General features: G+C 37.0%; 1 long non-coding RNA gene across 1 annotated transcript in view; it reads right to left on the reverse strand.

Annotated features, from left to right (window-relative positions):
* The window catches only part of LOC136826454 (uncharacterized), a 160391-nt gene extending 141277 nt beyond the window's left edge, over positions 1–19114 (reverse strand). The window contains exons 1-4 of the long non-coding RNA XR_010849613.1: positions 18988–19114; positions 6497–6594; positions 3376–3448; positions 3206–3279 (exon numbers count right to left, since the gene is read on the reverse strand). This is a non-coding gene — a long non-coding RNA (uncharacterized lncRNA). The remainder of the gene's footprint in view (positions 1–3205; positions 3280–3375; positions 3449–6496; positions 6595–18987) is intronic.
* Positions 19115–21039: the final 1925 nt, after the last annotated feature.

The raw sequence follows: 21039 nt of genomic DNA on the forward strand, positions 1-21039 counted from the left end.
TTATAGTAATTTTAAAGTCTTAAACATCTATTTGAAATTTGTCTTATCAGATCTCACATACCCATAGCGGCCGATCAAAGTTAATTTCAGCATTTTACACATGAACTTTAAAGAAAGAAAGATTAAAAGAGACCCCCGTTAATTAGAAAAACAAAAGGAGAAAATAACATTACTCAGTTCTTCTCCTTTTACGCAACCTACCAACTAATCTTATTCAATGAGATGTTAATTTCGTTTCCCCCCCCAAAAAAAAATAATATTTTACTAACAAAAAGAGACATTAAGGTGGCAAATATTCAATTAAAATTTTGAATTCATCGAAGTTGAAGGAACGAGCTATATTTTATGGCCTCAGGCAACTAACAGATAATTCTGAGAACCCTTCCTTTTGCAACCGGTGGCACGCCGGACACACCAACAGTTGCCCAGACATCCTTTCATGGTTACATTTTGAAGAACTCTCACAGTACTAAGAACGCCCCACGTATACACAGTCGTTGCTCGTCTGAAAGGACATCAGGCCGTCAGCAGGCCGAAACGAGAGGTAGATTAATCACTGTGCAATCTAAGTCTTCGGACATTGCCGTTGCTGTGTTTGAGGAGTTTCCCATACTTTCCTTTCACAGCTGTTTTTATCGGTTTACTATGATACTATAGCAATGTGCTGTTACATTACCGGACGTTATCAATGCACTTTCACGCTATCAGGTTTTGTACGTGTTACTGCTTTAATCTAAGCGAGATTTGTAAACATGGGTCTATGAAAGCACAGTACTCCCCTCTGAAAAACTTACAATTATGATTCACATAAAAAATGGTACGAAAATTATGTAAAAACTTTTCATGAAGGGTATTATTGTGAATTACGTCTTTGCTTAATTTGTAAATCATTTCACTTTATTCATATTGTCTCCCTCTCTTCTACTGCCTTTATCCAAATATGGTTGCTCTGCTGATGGCAAGCTGCCAAGCAATGTCAAGTATCAAGTCACTATCCCAGTGCAATTGATGATCCATGCCCTTAGAAGAGACGAGATTATGGATGAGATTTTCCTTTTCTTCTGTGCGTTTTCACCATCGTTACGGAGGGTATATTTCTTTTTTCGCATAATTTTGACGACAGTTATTAGATACCATGTGTTAGTCACCATGCTCATTTTTTTTCAAACTTTAGTTCCCGCCTAGACTCTACCAACCAACGATCTAAGTGAAATTTTCAGCCTCATCCTTTTTTTCTTAAAATTATTTACTTTCTTGCCATTCTTTTACATATCGCGCTCTTCGTGATTTATAATATTCTGACGAGAGAACCGCAATTATGTGTGTGTCTGTGTGTATATATATATACATACATACATACACACACACATATATATATATATATATATATATATACATACATACATATATATATATATATATATGTGTGTGTGTGTGTGTGTATATGTATTTGTATATATATATTATATATATATATATATATATATATATATATATATATATATTATTGTCAAGGATTTATCCCTCCTCATTTAGCCACCAGTGCATCATTATTCTTGAAATGCAGTTTCTCTTTTCATAGGACTATCGGGGCAGGGAAATATGGCGGGCGAGGGAGAAGCAAGCGTATTTCAAACCAGAGAATAACAGTTAGCGCTAGTTTTCTTAATTGTAGGAATCACCTCCCCCCACTCACCTGATCTGGGGAAACAATGTGGACCTCCTTTTCACCCTACCACGTGATGTGGGAGTAGTTAAATATTGCGAGCTTAAGGGACATAGTGGGGCTAGCCGACAGGTAGGACCTTAACCTCTAAGTAATTAATCTTAAGGATCCTTTCCCTCCGCTCTTTTTGCTGGCTACATGACTTCTTGCAGGTCCGAAAGGCCTAAATTTCGACAAACAGGCCCAAGCCAAGCGCAGTCTCAGAGATGGCAAGCAGAGGCCTCCGATATCCCGCCGAAGACGCATGTCTGCATTCCTTCCGTCTTAGCTGGGTGAACGCTACTCCGATGAATGGCCGAGTTGATCGTGTTTTGGCGCCAACAACTGTAGACCAGGATTCCTGTCCTGCCCAGTGCGTAATCAAATGCCCTTGTTCATGATTGACATCCACCTTTCGCAAACCATTCCTGATCGCAGCCTGAAAGCGGCAATCCCGTTGCTACAAGTGCATCATCATAATTACCTGATTCCATTATCCTGGAGCTCACCCCGTTCAAAGAATAACTGTCAGAGACGATTTAATGTAATTTTAACCTAACCGAGTTATTGTTATAACGGGGATGATTGTACCTTGGCCCCTTTCATATCTCCATGGCTTATTTGCCAAGTACTGCATTATTGCTCTACTGTATATAATTTATGTGCCTGTAAATTGGTTACATGATACATTCTTTTTCTCTCTTGCATATTTGCCCCAGCTCTCTGTAAATAAACCCCTTTTACTTGTAAAAGAAGTCTAGTCCCAAATGGCGATCTTAATCATGTACGAGTACTTATAAATCCAGGAAAATCTAAGGTGAGTTTCCAGTAGCTTCCTTTTTGCTTATAAACTCGGGCCCCCTTGGTTCTTTGGCAGTCAATTATACTAAATTGTTCCAATTCTCTCCCCAACCAAGGCCCCTGTTTATAACAATATTTATATATATATACGACTATATATATATATATATATATATATATATATATATATATATATATATATATATATATATATATATATATATATAATATATATATATATAATATATATATATATATATATATATATATATATATATATATATATATATATATATATATATATATATATATATATATATATATAAAGCACTGTTTCCGTGAACGAAATCACTGAAGTGTTGAGGAACGTTTACAGGTGAGCGTTCCAAGGACAGATCCCCGACCCGATGGATGACATAGCCATCAAGTTCTGTCCCACACTGTTGTTCGCTTTGCATATGTATCGCATGCCTCTTAGAAATAACGCTCATTTCTCTATAAATACGCAAGATGGTTCCTCGCTACATATCAACGTACTCCTTGCACAAACAAAACATCAGTCAACTTTTGCACTTATCAAAACCCTACCACCCGTCAATCGTTTCAGAGGGAAAGGGGGAAAACAGTAGAGACCAAATTGTAAAGAGGCAAACAGAACACGTCCTCTTTCCTAAATACCAGCGAACATGATTTACATACCTCTGAAGCATGATTTCGCCCCTGCAAAGCAGCCATTGAAGTAGCAGAACACAACATTGGTGCAGCAGAACATGCTAGAGAAAGAAAAATGATTCATCATCAGCAAATGTGGGCCTTATTTCATATCTGTCTGCTACGTCAGTTAAGAACAACTGTACATGATTACATACCTTTTAAGTATGATTACGACCCTATAAAATGGCCATGGCAGTAGTAGAAGAACTCATCAGCCTGGCACAGCAGCTGGAAAAAAATTATACATCATCAGCAAATGTTAGGCATCTCATCTTTGCCTGTTACATCAGTTAGCCTATTAACTGACATAGCTGCAAAACATGTATTCTAAGCTTCTCTCAATCCTATCGCCACGACGGAATCACAGTAAGTTAACTTATTTATGGAAAAGAAACTTGAGCGAGTAATCTTAGGCATTTTAGGATGCCATATTCATACATGACTGACCTGGCCAAGGAACAAACACCACCCGCTGACATTAATGACATAACAATGAAGCAAATCACTGATGTGAAAGGGTCAGTTTTATCTCAAATGATTCAAAATATCAGAATTATTCAATTCGTGATAAAATAAAATCGTTCGCTAATCTGTAGAAGCTATTCAACAGAAAGCAGAAAGAATTCACCAAGAAGCAGCGAAGTATCATTTTCTCCCAATAAAGATCCCCAAAACTGTTAATAACAAAATCTTTATTCTACGTTCCAGAAGATGAATCAACTTAATGCTATGCAATTTCAACACCCCCAAAAGGTCATGGATGCCAAGAAAAAAGCATGAAAAGTCGATGTTACATAAATTTGACCAACTACACAGAGATTAAGAAATGGTGACACCCTGATGATGCCAACCTTTAACGAAACTGATCCAGAAATATGACATAAGGCAAGATGGTAAAGACTGCCGCTTCGTCTGGAAAAAAATCATAAACGCTTAACCTTTATCCACTGGTGACCAACGATTTAACTAAGGAAAAGATACCAGACACTGCTATACCCCAGAATTTGCAAAATCCTAGTTTACTATTTTTGATGTTTCATGCATCTGCGGAGTTTTCCATATATCGTTGATACTGCATTCTATCTCTTGTATCCTTAGTACTAGCAATTTCCCCCTCTTTACCGTGTCTGTCAGTTCCTACATGGTATCTTTATGATAAGAATATGAATTCATTCATCCATTATCATTTTACGGAATCTATTGCACAACATTATAGGCTATTAAGTATGCCTACATCCCTATGACTGTCGTGAAAAGAAAGCGCAGAACCTAAATGCCATCATTTATTGTGGACATACATTACGAAATATGCGGATTCAGAAAATAAATAAACTGAACTGAACCATATCTGAGGAGTGTACAGAAAATACATATAACAAAGTCCTACTCTACTCTGTTTCCACTCAGACCCCGACGATGGTTATACGGTTTTCTGGGTTTGTAGTAAAAAAATTCGCTGAATGTGATAAATGCCAGAAACGTATTTCAAAAACCGTTAGAAATGAGGTAATCCTTTTAACATCACTGGAAAAACTAAAATCATGAGACGGCGTTTTCAATGTTGGTATCATTAGGCCCACGTAGGTTTACTTTGATAATACATCGTCTTTCATTTTAAATAATCCTTTTTGCAACACTTTATACCTCGATATACACTTGGTCTCCATGAAATACAGCCCGGCTTTGTTGAAATCGAGTTCTCTGATGTTCTCCGCCGGAATTTTAAAGAGCTGCTGTAGCATTACCACCCCCTCCTCCCCACCTCCCCCAGGCCCCACAACACCATGGACCTAACCCACTTTCATCTTATGACGCGATTTCTACTTTCCTCAAATAAGCCATGTATGGACGGTTATTATGAAAGTAAAACAATGACAAATATGCAACATTCGGGCTGGAAAGGAATTTTGCGGTTCTGACCGAGTCACTCGTCTCTTTTCTTGCGATACCATTTATGACATAATGACTTTCATCGGTTACTGAAAAATTTATGAAGAAAAAGACGTACCTGAAATAAATATGCCAGACACTGGTGGTATGAATGGTATATATATATACTTCTAAGAACTCGCATCAAACCTATACAGTGACTCGATTCTAGTAGTTTCTTACTATATACTGTAGGTGCCAGTTATAAAATGCTTATAACAATCGCTATTAGAAAAATGTTGTGCAGTCAAGTCTTTTACCATATTTACAATGATTTCATATATTTTAAATAATGCTTGCTTAATATACATTATTTACTATAAGCAAGAAATTTTACATTACGTGAGTACAGACTGACACATTGGGATAAAAGCTAAAGCACTTCAGTTTTCGCTAAGGCTCGGAATCCGAATGTCAAGTTTCTTATTTGTACCTAGTTTTTGCATCATTATAGGCCCGGTATATGTGTAGTAAGCTAGGGCACATTTATTATTAAACTTATTATTTCATCAGTTTTCGCGTACGATCTGGTGTCTCACATGTAAATAAGTGCTTCGGTAGGAATTCAGTCTAATCGTGTACATTCGAATAACATGGAATTAGCCTACTACAATCAGCAGCCGATATCATCAGCAGTGTTGCCATGACAAGAAGTTTATTAAGACGAAGTTTCACTGACAGACCGACACCGATCATGGCTGGGGGATCTACTGTACAATACTACTGATGTACGGAAATTCATGTGATACGCCCATTACAAATCCTTCTCACTAACAGAATAATTAAGTGAACAGAGTATTGAAATTACGACATGGAGTTAGCAGAGTAACTTACTCAACAACTTTCTATGCATTAACGACATTTAGAAAGAAAGTTAAGTATATCTTAGTTTAACCAGACAACTGAGCTAATTAACAGCTCTCCTAGGGCTGGTCAGAAGGATCAGATTTATTTTACATGGCTAAGAACCAATTGCTTACCTAGCAACGGGACCTAAAGCTTATTCTGGAATTCGAACCACATTATAGCAAGAAATGAATTTCTATCACCAGAAATAAATTCCTCGTATTCTTCATTGGCCGGTCGGAGATTCAAACTCGCGACCAGCAGAGTGCTAGCTGAGAACGGAACCCACTGCCCCAACGAGGAACAACGATATTTAGAAACTTCACTCACAAATGCAATTATAATAAATCTTGAACCCCAAGGAAATCATCAAAACAATATTTTGGTATCTATCATGTATGCAGAAAATGTATAAACAATAAACAATATAGCAAATTCTCTCTCTCTCTGTATCCATCTATCTATCTTCCCTATAACCATCATAGAGGGTATACAGTATACCTGGGGTTGCGATCTCTATACCAGTACTACGTAGTTCGGTGGTCTTCCACCAGGGCGGCACTGCAAAGTCTTGTGGACATCTTTAAAGGTCTGGTAACCTGCAAATTGAACAGGGGTTTAGTGTGATCGTGAATTTTTTTTTATTTTACCGTTAATGTTTAATGAGTAAGTGTTTAGCGAATGTTTACGGTTTAGAGAGCAAGAGTTTTGTGAATGTTTATGAGTGTTTAGTGAATGTTTAGTTTATGGTTAAGTGAATATTTTGTGAATGTTAGTGAATGTTTAGTGAATAAGTATTCGGTGGATGTTCAGTGAATGTTTAGGATTTAGTGAATGTTTAGTGAGTGTTTAGGGTTTAGTGAAGGTGTAGTGCATGTTAATTTTTAGTGAATGCTTAGTGTGTAAGCATTCAGTGAATGTTTAAGGTTTATGAACGTTTAGTGTGTGCTTAGGGTTTAGTGAAGGTTTAGTTTTAGTGCATGTTAATGTTTAGTGAATGTTTAGTAAGTATTCAGTGAATGTTTAATGTGTAAGTATTCAGTGAATGTTAGTGAATGTTTAGTGTAAGCATTCAGTGAATGTTTAGTGAATGTTTAGGGTTTAGTGAATGTTTAGCGAGTGCTTAAGGTTAGGTGAATGTTAGTGTTTAGTGAATTTAGTAGGTATACAGTGGATGTTTATTGTGTAAGTATTCAGTGAGTGTTTAGGGTTTAGTGAATGTTAGTGTTTAGTGAATGTTTAGTGTGTAAGCTTTCAGTGAATGTTTAGGGTTTAGTAAATATTTAGTGTGTTTTTAGTGAGTGCTTAGGGTTTTAGTGAATGTTAGTATTTAGTGAGTGATTAAAGTGTAAGTATACAGTGAATGTTTACTGTGTAAGTATTCAGTGAATGTTTAGTGTTTAGGTTTTAGTGAATGTTTTGTGATTAGTGTTTATTGAATTTTCAGTAATTATGCAGTGAATGTTTAATGAGTGTTTAGTGAATGTCTCGTGAAAAGTAGTGTTTAGTGTGCAAGTGTTTAGTGAGTGTTTAGGGATTTATTGAGCATTTAGGGTTTAATGAGTGTTTAGTGTATGTTTAGTGTATGCTTAGTGAATGTTTAGTGAGCGTTTAGTTTATAGTGAGCACTTAGTGAATGTTTAGTGTTCAGTAAGCACTTAATGAATGTTTAGTGAGTATTTAGTGTTTAATGAATGTTTAGGATAAAGTGAGTGTTTAGTGAATGTTTAGTCTGTAAATGTTTAATGAATGTTTAATGAGTGATTAGTGAATGTTCATTGACTGTTTATTGTTTAATGAGTGTTTGGGGATTTAATGAGCATTTAGGGTTTAGTCAGTATTTAGTGTTTATGAGTCTTTAGGGTTTAGTGAGTGTTTAATGTATAGTGAGTGTTTAGTGAATGTTTAGTTTGTGTTTAGAGTATAGTGAGTACTTAGTGAATGATTAGTGCATTGTGAGTACTTAGCACATTCTTGGTGACTGTTTGGTGTTTAGTGAATGTTTTAGTATTAAGTGAGGGTTTAGTGAATGTATACTGAGTGTTTGGGGCCCAGTGAGTATTTAGTGCGTGTTTAGTGTTTTATGAGTGTTTAGTGAGCATTTAGTGTATAGTGAGTACCTAGTGAGTGTTGAGTATTCAGTTAGTGTTTAGTGTTATTGAGTGTGAGTGTATAGTAAGTGTGAGTGTAGCGAGTGTGAGTGTATAGTAAGTGTGAGTGTTTAGTGAGTGTAAGTGTATTGAGAATTTTAGTGTTTAGAGAATGTACATTACTGTTTAGTTAGTGTTTAGTGGCTGTATGCAAAGAAAGTCCTGTAATTTACAGGAAACATTTATGCTAAGCACTGCTTAGATCCAAGAGCAGATGTTTAAGCCTTGACCACAATGGTTGGGGTGATTAGGCCAACCAATTTTTGTAAGGTAATTTTTCTCTGTGAAATTGGGTCAATAATAATTTTCATAATAATAACAATTATAATAATAATAACAGCAACAACAATAATAATGATAACAATAGTAAAAATAATAATAGTAATAGTAATAATAATAAGATAATAATATAACAGTAATAAAGTACGGTACTATGAGCTGGAGAGAGACCTTTCAACATGGCTGCCCGTGGTCACACACTCGGCAGGTAGATCACCACTCCAGTGATTGATGCTCTATGATTAATATATATATATATATATATATATATATATATATATATATATATATGTGTGTGTGTGTGTGTGTGTGTGTGTGTGTGTATATGTATACACATATCTACCTGTATATATATAGATATATGTATGTATGTATGTATGTATCATGGTGGAGGTGGGTTACTGCCGAAGCCAAGTACAGTTTCCCCGCTCCCGATAGGTAAATAAGTACGGCAGATTCGGCATTAACCTATACCTCGCTTGGTGGCTCAATGGAGTCGTTGGAAGGTACTGTGTTCAGGGATCGAGACCCGGCGGTAGCGATCCATTATCATTTAAAAAATTCCCCTTTGGTGCTAATTCCTCATCAGGAATATTCCCGAAGTAGCATGAATTGGATATTAAAAGACATTTGTAGCTTAATGATTATATATAATATATATATATATATATAAATATATATACATACACACATATATATACATATGCTTATATATATATATATATATATATATATATATATATATATATATATATATATATATATATATATATATATATATATAGAGAGAGAGAGAGAGAGAGAGAGAGAGAGAGAGTGGAGAGAGAATATTACATAAAAATTAAAGGAAATGATAAACTTTATCAGATAAAAACTGCAATAGTTCAAGATTGCATCAAAAGAAGAGAGAGAGAGAGAGAGAGAGAGAGAGAGAGAGAGAGAGAGAGAGAGAGAGAGAGAGAGAGAGATTAAAGAAGGAGTAAAGGAAATAATAAAATCATCTGATAAAAATTGAAACATGTCCAGATTGCATCAACACACACACACACGCACACACACACGAGAGGGAAAGAAATAATGAAATTCATCCGATAAAAACTAAGAGAGTTAAAGATTGCATCAATATAGAAAGATAATGAGAGAGAGGGAGAGACGCTCTTGACATCGAGGGAAAAGACTAAACGAAGAGCATCAAAGGCTTTCGGGGGAATGTTTAGATAAATGGAGGAAGAAGGGAGAGGGAATGTTTGGGGCTTCACCAGAAAGAAAGCGATAGAGTAGTCTCCTGAAGGAGGGAAATTGTTGTGCCTCGTGAGAGAATTGTTTCTTGAGTACCCAGTGAACTATATAGGACGCCTGAACAACAACTCTCATTACTGCAGCACTAGGCTGTAACATTAGGGCAAGACAACACAAGTTTATATAATATATACGGATAATATTATATATATATATATATGCGTTATATATAGAGATAATATATATATGCTCTTGTTATCGTCTTATATCCGATGGATATATATATATATTCAAGAAAGAGAAGAAATTGGTCAGCGATGGGAGCCAGTACACCATGTAAGGCAAATAAGAAACCAGCCAAGTTGCCACAACAACTGTGGGAGGGAAGTCAGGATGGATTAAGAAATAAAATTATAAAATACCCAGAAGGAAAAATTTGGTAAAGAAAAGCGTGCTTTCCTGTTCATCCACCAAGGAACATTTCTTTCATATCAGCCTGCCTTGCACACTCGAAAAAATGGGAAAGTGAACAAAAGAGGAAAAATGCCTGTTTGTACCCCCAAGCAAATGGAACTCAAACCCTCGACCAAGGAAGGCAATGGTACAATGGCTAGGTTTGCATTAAGAGTAATCTTCTCTAAGAAAGGTTGCTTACCACGACTAAAGGGTCCCTTCCACTCACTGGTTTGATATCGGAGTATCCTTCTCCCAGAAGAGTTGCTTCCAAAGGTTAGAGTCTCTTCTACCCTATGTCGTGTAGGAAGGGACGTCGCACCCTGAAGAATGTTGCAAAGGAAAAATCACATTCGCCCTCGAAACAATATATAGATATACAGATATATATGCATGTATATCTATATATATATATATATATATATATATATATATATATATATATATATTGTAAATGTATGTATCCATGTATGTACAGTTCGAGTATATTCTTTTCATGTTCTGTTTCTTGGTGAGCGAGGAAGTCCTTCAACTGTTCGATATCCTCTTCTTTCTTAATAATATCATCCTCCTTGATGATGCAATGTGACATTGCTAAATGCCGTCGGCAATAATAAAGTGTGATATGATATACGTTTATACCTTTTCTAAATGCCCCATTGATAGCGATATATATATATATATATATATATATATATATATATATATATATATATATATATATATATATATATATATATATATATATATATATATATATTGTAAATGTATGTATCCATGTATGTCTAGTATATGCATTATATATATATATATATATATATATATATATATATATATATATATATATATATATATATATATAATATATATATATATATATATATATATATATATATATATATATGTATATATATATGTATATATATGTATAATGTATATACAGATATACATACACACACACATATATATATATATATATATATATATATATATATATATATATATATATATATATATATATCGTTATCAATGGGGCATTTAGAAAAAGGTATACGTATATCATATCACACTTTATTATTGCCGACGGCATTTAGCAATGTCACATTGCATCATCAACGCTAAACTGAACTAAAAAGAAGAGAGTCTTTTTAGCTCAGTTCAGCCTTGATGATGTACAGTAATGTGACATTGTTAAATAATAAACTGTGATATAATATACGTATGCCTTTTCTTAAATACCCCCCTTGATTGCAACTAAGACGCCTGCAGCTATATGACCTTTTTACACATATATGCACTGTGTGTGTGTATGAATAAATACGAGCGTTTATGTAAGGTAATATGCCATTCCTTTACTAATTCCATTTTGTATGCATAGATATGAGGCTCTTAACGATTTTACTCAATGGTTTACAAAGCAGATTCAATGAGACACCAGTAATTAAGTAATTTTAGGTCTGGTCAGTATTTTTAGTCTAGATTCCGAGTCCATTTCTAGAAGCATGTACAAGAGACAAATTCTTTTCCTCTGGAATCTTATTTCACCTGAACTGAAGACTTCAACACTTTTCTCAAAACATATTTTGGAAATTTGTCTTTTTCTTCCTTTTTTATCCCAGTTTCCGTTAGAATCATCTGTAAATAAAGTTATATGCTTTGAAGAAGTAGAGGGAAAGGTAACCATGTTGCCAGTATTCAAAAACGTTTGTGCGCAATTGTCGGCTATGAATCTTTTTGGATTAGTGTTATTGTTTATAAAGGGAGTTCAAAACTTTGGACAAGATATTGTTAAAAATGTTTTTGGAGGACTACCTAGCCATCTGCATGGAAAGGCAATGTCTGCTCTCAGGAATTGGATCAACCACAGTGAAACTGATGACACCATTCGGAAGGAAGAATTTCATATACAAAAGAATGAGGATTTAGAGAAGGAGTTAAGGAAAAAGTGATCCTGTGTTGAAGAGCTTCGAAAACCTCTAGATGATATTCAGGAAATGATAAAGAAAAGTGGAAGCAAAAATAAGGACCTTTCCTCGAATAACGAATGACTTATGAAAAAAAAATGAAGAAAAGGAGGATGATATTATTAAGAAAGAAGAGGATATCGAACAGTTGAAGGACTTCCTCGCTCACCAAGAAACAGAACATGAAAAGAACGAAGGAAAAATACTCGAACTGGAAAATGAAAAAAATGCGAATGTGGTCTACATCGCCTATCTCGAGGAAAAGGTGAAGGCCCATGAAGCGGAGAGAAAGATGAGGAAAGAGCTGGAAGGACGCCCACGGCCCTCACATCAAGAAGTTCATGTTCCTCGAGCAAGAAATACTCGTAGCGCTCTTAATAACAGCCGTGGAAAAGAGGTCCAGAGGGATAATTTAGGTGTCCAGTCGAAGGTCCAGAAGCCAGACGATCGAACTCAATCGCTCCAACGGGACTTGGCTGACAAGGAACTGCAAATTGTCTCGTCGAAGGAAAAACTCAACGACGGAGGAGGAAAGTTGGGTTCGTTCGAGAAGAGGCCAAAGAGATGAAGAACTAGCTCTGCCGAATTGGGAGGTGGAAGGAAAAAGCGGAGGAAGCACAGACGAAGAAGATTAAGGGCCCATCCTCGAAGTTGTTGGGTCCTCTCCAGGCCCGCTTCCCCAGCCTGGCAGGATACCTGCCTTCCTCCGAGGAAGCAGCCTCTGGGTCGTACCCTTCCCTTCAAGGCTGCCATCAAGAGACTGGCGAGCCTTGGTAGCTTTTGGGCCTCATCCTTGAAGTTCTTGCGTTCTCTCCAGGCCCACTTCCCAGCCTGGCAGAATATCTGCCTTCCTCCGTGGAAGCAGCCTCTGGGTTTGGACCCTTCCTTTCAAGGCTGCCCTCAAGAGACTGACGAGCCTTGGGGCTTTTGGGCCCTCTCCAGGCCCACTTCCCCAGCCTGGCAGGATACCTGCCTTCCTCTGAGGAAGCAGCCTGTGAGTCGGACCCTTCCCTTCAAGACTGCCCTCAAGAGACTGGCGAGCCTTGGGGGCTTTTGGGGCCCACCCTTGAAGTTTTTGGGCCCTCTCTAGGCACGCTTCCCCAGCCTGCCAGGATACCTGCCTTCCTCTGAGGAAGCAGCCTCTGGGTTGGACCCTTCCCTTCAATTCTGCCATCAAGAGACTGGCGAGCCTTGGGGGGCTTTTGGGCCTCATCCTTGAAGTTCTTGGGCCCTCTCCAGGCCCGCTTCCCCAGCCTGGCAGGATACCTGCCTTCCTCCGAGGAAGCAGCCTCTGGGTCGGACCCTTCCCTTCAAAGCTGCCCTCAAAAGACTGGCGAGCCTTGGGGGCTTTTGGGACCCATCCTTGAGGGGCTTGGGCCCTCTCCAGGCCCGCTTCCTCAGCCTGGCAAGATACCTGCCTTCCTCCAAGGAAGCAGCCTCTGGGTCAGACCCTTCCCTCCACCATACTCTTAGCTTTCTCTTACCCAGCTTTTCAAATATGACACTTGCTCTCTCTGGAGGCTTCCAGACGATTTGAAGCATCTTGGAGATTGTTCCTGGAGACTTTGGAGTTTGGTGCATGCGCAAATGGCATTTCTCTCATTATTCCAGGAGCTGGAGACTGAAGGATTTCAAAATGTCTTCAAGGAAAATCTTGAAGGTTTTAGATCATTTTAACATCGTGTTAACCATTAATTAGATATTTTGAAGCGGTCTTCAGCTTCTAAAGCATTCCTGGAGAATCCAATGGGCGTTTCCAAAGGCTTCAGAGCCTTGAGATCGTCTTGAAGCCTTCAGAAACCCCAGAAGCCTCCGGAATTCATCTCCAAGAATGTGGGCTTATTCATCTCCAAAAACGTGGGCTTCCCCCAAAGAAATCTTCGAAGCCTTTCATCTCTGATTTCTTCTCCATCAAACTCTGTTCTCTAGTATTGTGCAAGAAATCCAAAGGCTGCAGAGCCTAGAGATTGTCTTGAAGCCTTTAGAAGCCCCAGAAGCCTCCGGAATTCCCAGAAAACTTTGGAATTCCCAGGAAACTTTGGAATTCCCAGATTCCCTATTGTCACTCAGGGGATGACAAGAATGATCTGGACAAGATCCACTTGGAGCATAGAGGGTATATACCTGGAGTTGCGATAGCTATACCAGTACTACAAAGTTCGGTGGTCTTCTACCAGGGCTGCGCTGCAAAGCCTTGCAGCCATCTTTAAAGGTCTGGTAACCCACAAATTGAACAGGGGGTTAGTGCGATGGTGAATTTTTTTTATCGTTAATGTTTAATGAGCGTTTAGCGAATGTTCAGGGTTGAGTGAGTAATGTTTAGTGAATGTTTATGAGTAAGTATTTAGTGAATGATTAGTTTAGTGAATGTTTGGTGAATGTTTATGAGTAAGTATTTAGTGAATGATTAGTTTAGTGAATGTTAGTGAATGTTTGGTGTGTATTCAGTGAATGTTTAAGGAGTGTTTAGGGTATAGTGAATGTTAGAGAATGTTTAGTGTGTAAGTATACAGTGAATGTTTAGTGAGTGTTTAGGGTTTAATGAATGTTTTGTGAATGTTAGTGAATGTTTAGTAAGTATTCAAGGAATGTTTAGTGAGTGTTTAGGGTTTCGTGAATGTTTAGTGTGTAGGTATTCAGTGAGCATTTAGTGTGTATTTAGTGAATGTCTTGTGAATATTAGTGTTTAGTGAGTGCTTAGTTTGTAAGTATGCAGTGAATGTTTAGTGGGTGTTTAGGGTTTCGTGATTGTTTAGTGTGTAAGTGTTTAGGGTTCATTGAAGGTTTGGTGCATGTTAGTATTTAGTGAATGTTTAGTGTTTAAGTATTCAGTGAATCAGTGAATTTCAGCTGTGTAAGTATTCAGTGAATGTTTAGTGAGTGTTTAGTGTTTGGTGAATGTTAGTGTTTAGTGAATGTTTAGTGTGTAGGCTTTCAGTGAATGTTTAGTGAGTGTTTAGAGTTTAGTTAATGCTTGTGTGTTTAGTGAATGTTTATGTTTACTGCGTAAGTATTCAATGAATATTTAGTGTGTAAGTATTCAGTGAATTTTTAATAAGTGTTTAGGGTTTAAAGAATGTTTTGTGAATGTTAGTGTTTAGAGATTCAGTAAGTATTCGGTAAATGTTTAGTAAGTGTTAAGTGAATGTCTTGTGAAAATTAGTATTTAGTGAATGTTTAGTGTGTAAGTGTTTAGTGAATGTTTATTGAGTGATTGGTGAATGTTCATTGACTGTTTAGTGTTTGATGAGTGTTTAGGGAATTTAATTAGCATTTAGGGTTTAGTCAGTATTTAGAGTTTAATGAGTGTTTAGGGGTTAGTGAGTGTTTAGTGTATATTGAGTGTTTAGTGTATAATGAGTACTCAGTGAATGTTTATTGTATAGTGAGTGCTTAGTGAGTGTTTAGTGTTTAATGAATGTTTAGGATTAAGTGAGTGTTTAGTGTTTAATGAATTTTTAGGATTAAGTGAATGTTTAGTGAATGTTTACTGAGTGCTTAGGTTGCAGTGAGTATTTATTGAGTGTTTAGTGTTTAATTAGTGTTTAGTGAGCATTTAGTGTATAGTGAGTTCCTAGTGAGTGTTGAGTATTCAGTGAGTGTTTAGTGTTATTGAGTATGAGTGTATAGTAAGTGCGAGTATTTAGTGAGTGTGAGTGTATATAAATGTGTGTTTAGTGAGTGTGAGTGTATAGTGAATGTGAGTGTCAGTGTATTGTGAATGTTAGTGTTTAGTGATTGTACATTACTATTTAGTTAGTGTTCAGTATCTATATGCAAAGAGAGTCCTGTAATTTACAGGAATCATTTATGCTAACCACTACTTAGATCCAAGAGCAGATGTTTAGGCCTTGACTACAATGGTTGGAGTGCTTAGGGCAACCTGTTTTTGTAAGCTAATTATTCTCTGTGAACTTGGGTCAAGTAATAATAATAATAATAATAATAATAATAATAATAATAATAATAATAAACTATAGTACGATTAGCTGGTCCGAGACCTTTCAAAATGGCCACCCAAGGTCACACTCATGGCAGGGAGACCGCCACTCCAGTGATTGACGCTCTATGGCAACCACTCGTGTACGTTCTGGTGACCAACACCCCAGAAAAGTTAACCTATGTAGACACATAACTGGTATACTGACAGAGGTCTACATTTTTCCTACAAGTTACCAACTACTGCAAAATCTTCATGCTCCAGTATTCAGTTGTTAATTAAGTAAATAATCAATACATAAATGCGATGTAAACCTCCACAAAACTGTCTCAAATACACCATCCATACGGGTGTTGGGGGGGGCCGTAATTCAATTAGACCTATGTGCAACATCCCCGAATCAGTGAGATCCTTAAGTGCTTAGTACTCAAAATCTATGAAGGTTTCATAAGAGATCATAAGGAATACATTTTCTTTTAACCTTATGCAAGGTGCGTTATGTGTAAAGAAGTCCAGATTCTACATCGTTCCTGCAAGTGAAAAAACAGGGGTACAGCTATATAGTTAAAATAATGTTACCACATATTCGTGTCTTGTATTTTAAGCTAGTAATAGCTCTAAGTTTTCAAATGTGTATTAGTATAGCATCCAATTACATATGTATTTAAATGTTGTCTTAGTTATTGTGCGTTACCATACATTGGTGCTAGTGAGTTTATTAGTAAGTATTTAGTGAATGTTTAGTAAGTGCTTAGATTTTAGTGAATGTATAGTGTGTGAGTATTCATTAAATGTTTATTTAGTGTTTAGGATTTAGTGAATGTTAGTGTTTGGTGAATGTTTAGTTTCTAAGTATTCAGTGAATGTATAGTGAGTGTTTAGGATTTTGTGATGTTTAGTGTGTAAGTGTTTAGTGAATGTTAGTGTTTAATTGATGTTTGGTGTGTAAGTATTCAGTGAAGGTTTAGTGCGTGTTTAGTAAGTGTTTAAAGTTTAGTGAATGTTTAGTGTGAGTTTAGTGAGTTTTTAGGGTTTAGTGAATGTTTAGTGAATATTAGTGTTTAGTGAATGTTTAGTGTGTAAGTATTCAATGTATGTTTAGTGAGTTTAGCATTTAGTGAATGTTAGTGTTTAGTGAATGCTTAGTTTATAAGTGTTTAGTGAGTGTTTAATGAGTGATTAGTGAATGTTGTGTTTAGGGCTTTAATGAACATTTAGAGTTTATTGAGTATTTAGTATTTAAGAAGTGTTTAGAGTTTAGTGTGTGTTTAGTGTATAATGAGTGCTTACTGAATGTTTAGCGAGTGTTTAGTGAATAGCGAGTACTTATTAAATGTTTAGTGTGTAGTGAGTGCTTAGTGAATGTTTAGTGAGATTTCAATGTTTAGTGAATGTTTAGGATTAAGTGAGAGTATAGTGAGTGCTTAGTGAATTTTTAGTGTGTGAGTATTCAGTGACTGCTTAGTGTTTAGTGCTTTATGAGTGTTTAGTGAGCGAGTGTATAGTGAGTCTTTAGTTTTATTGAGTGTGAGTGCATACTAAGTGTGAGTGTTTAGTGAATATATAGTAAGTGCGAGTGTTTAGCGAGTGTTAGCATTTAATGACTATACATCACTGTTTAGTTAGTGTTTATGCTAGACATTGCTTAGATCCAAGAGCAGATGCTCAAGTCTTGACCACAATGGTTATAGTGCTTAGGTAAACCTGTTTTGTAAGGTAATTTTTATCTGTGAAATTGGGTCAATTAATAATAATAATAATAATAATAATAATAATAATAATAATAATAATAATAATAATAAATATCTGAGATTATACGGATTAGAATGCAAAATTCTGTACTTCAACTACAATAAACCTCAGAATATAGAAATATATTTTACAGTGATGGTAAATTTACTTATTAAAAAAAATAACATATTCTTATTAATTAAACAAGAGGAAAAAAAAGCCTAGCTGCCGTAGTGCTTCGCCTCTATAGTATACTAGTGCTATGAGCTGGACCGAGACATTTCAATGTGGCCGCCCGAGGTCACACGCTCGGCAGGGAGATCGCCACTCCATGTTATTGATGCGTTCTATGTCTTATAGTCATCTTATAGTAACAAATCGGTACCTAGACACGGTAAAAATAATGAGTCTTTCCGGTACATATCTAACGGACGATAATGCAATTTAAATCAGTACGATAAAAGCGTAATTCGCTCGTCCCCGTCGTTATATTTTATAACATTATATGAAATAATTGTTCCTTTCTTATCAGTTTTAGCACACGCTAGGCCTATAGCATATGGGCTACATTCTTTCACAGCCAAATCTACGGAAAGCTGGCAATTGTCCAATAAGCACAGTATTCTAATTAATGAACATTTACAATATGGATGGTATTACATTATTTGGCTAAACGCATAGTAAATGTTCCGTGAAATACAAATAATTCCTGTTCACTGCATCTAACGATTCGTCCGTGTGGAGAATAAGCACCTTCCGCCTTAGCTGAGGCTACTGGCTATACGGCGTCACAAGATGCCAAAACAAAACACAACCGACCTTCTGTCAACTGTACATTACTTATGCCTCAAAGAAGTTGCTGCATATGTTTAATCGGTTTCACCATGTGGTTGAGTTATGGTGCTGCTGCAAAGCTTCCATGATGTATCACTTTCGGACATTAGACCATAAGTGTTGCAAGCCACCACTAGGCCTATGTGCGAGATCGGCTTTAGAACAAATCCTGATTGAAGTTGTGTGCGGCAGTTTCAGATTTTTAATCTTAATATTCAGCTTTTATAGTCCCTTAATATCAGCACAAGTCTGAGTTATGAAATAAATGGAAAGTGGCCGTTGCTGACAACACACCAACACCGAGCATTCATCAATATGGTTGCAAGTATTTGCCAAGCTTAGCAGTATGGACACTTTCTTGCACCTAACTGACCTACACGTAAATGAAATACAAAGTATTACCTGGTTTTAATGTTCAGGAGACTGAAAACAATCGCTGTTGCTCCAGCCGTTTGTCATGATGAGAGAAAGAAAAAGTGTGAGGATGACATTCGAGAACTCGTGTTCCGTCGGCTACCACAACAACACTGAACTGGATTTCCCGCTATTCCGTGACGTCACCAACGAGTACAGAAGCATCAGAGCCATCTTTTGACGCTCTGACAAATCAATTCGAATTCACATTTAAAAGGTGAGGCAACACGGCCATTTTTCGTGCTGTCTTTTAGTCTATTGCCTTCCGAATCTGTGCAAATTTGCGCTTGTTAGTCATCTTGCAACGGAATATTGACAACTTCGTTTACGCGGGGATAATAAAAAGATAGGCTTTCCAATACTTTCTTTAATTGACAGCATGCAGAATGAATCAACAAGCAATTTTTAATGAGTGGTTTCACGTAGTTGCAGCGTTATATAGGAATGGAACGGAATATATGATTTGGGCCAAAGGCCAAGCGCTGGGACCTATGAGGTCATTCGGCGAAGAAAGGGAAACAGAGCAAAGGGGTTTTAAAGGTGTAACGGGAGGAAAACCTCGCAGTTAAACTATGAAACAATTGTAAAGAGAGGGTGAAAAGTAGGGGCTACCGCCAGGGGCCGAAGGACGCTTCAAAAACTTTAAGTATTGCCTAAAGTGAAGTGCACCGCGCGAGGTGCACTGACGGCGCCACCCCTCTACGGAGGGTAGCGTTATATAACAATATATTCTAGGAACGAAATTTTCCTTTAATGATGTAAAATTACTCTGTCCACGTAACAGCATGAGCATCTTTTGTTGCAATGGTTGGCGGTATGTCTAAAGACCGTCGTCCTTGTGACTGACGATGGAGAAAACGAAATCTCACTTAGCGTGGAATGCTCCAAAAAAACGTCTAATGTAAATCCTGAGCAGTGCAGTACATATTCATACCGCCAAAGTCTGTCAACTCAGAGATGCTATCTTTAATCACTGCCACCAGAATGAAATTTACAAAAGACATGCAACAAGCAAAAAAGTGACACAATAATTCTGGGAACCATGTGCGATAAGCTATGATAAGGTTTTTTGGCGACAATATGACTGTAACCAATTTAATCTAAAGAGGAAAAAAAATTAAATTTAGAGGCTAACACCAGAGCCATGGCTTCTTTCGACTTAAGTATGGGCGAGCCTACGGAAGCCTTGTATTTAGAAAGCATTTCATCTATTAACCAGTTTCTTGTTACCTATTTTGGAACAATTCACGAGGTAAGCGGCCCTTGAAATCTCTCACCATTCTTGGAGGATCAATGTAATAACGACATAGAAAGAAAAACGGTATGGTCTATAAGCAATTTTTTATGGAAAAGTCAGTCTTTTCACAAAGACATGAAACAATAAAGTCTAAGGTGATTTACTACCATGTTTCAGTACCGCAATCGCTTTCGAACAAAAAGGGAGTACAGTAGTTTGTAATGAATATAAATCATCGACCCGAGCAAGGATCTACATATAGCTAAATTCAAGAGGCGTACCTATTTTTCCTGCAACGCCTAATGCACAAGGAAAACAAGCAAGACAGCAACAGGGTTCAAACTAGGTTCTACAAGGGGTGCCCTCTGTTACACCCTAACAAGAGAGCTACTCTCTGGATTCCCGCAACTGTCACAAATTGGGTCCAGAAGAGTGAGAATAAGGATCTCTGCAAGAGTAGCTACCATACCAGGTGTCACTAATCAACTAAATTCAGCCCCACAAAAGAGCCACCAAAAATCCAGAACATTCAGAAACCCTGACAATGCCTAGACCAGGCTTGCCAAACTGAGGGTCCCCCGAGGGCCATATGGGTCACATTCGTGTTGTCATGAGGTCCACACACGACAACAAATTGAAGTCATTTAATAAAAATTATTGCAGAGTATTTTTATTTCTTAAACTTAGAAACATACAATGTGCATACAAATAAAGAAAAGAATGCGTTTTTCTGTGAGAGACGCACGTTTATCCAGTTTAAATTACAAAAACTGCAATTTTAGCCGTTAAATGACCAAATTACA

This window comes from Macrobrachium rosenbergii, chromosome 41 (assembly GCF_040412425.1).
Source record: "Macrobrachium rosenbergii isolate ZJJX-2024 chromosome 41, ASM4041242v1, whole genome shotgun sequence".
NCBI classification, from domain to species: Eukaryota; Metazoa; Arthropoda; class Malacostraca; order Decapoda; family Palaemonidae; genus Macrobrachium; species Macrobrachium rosenbergii.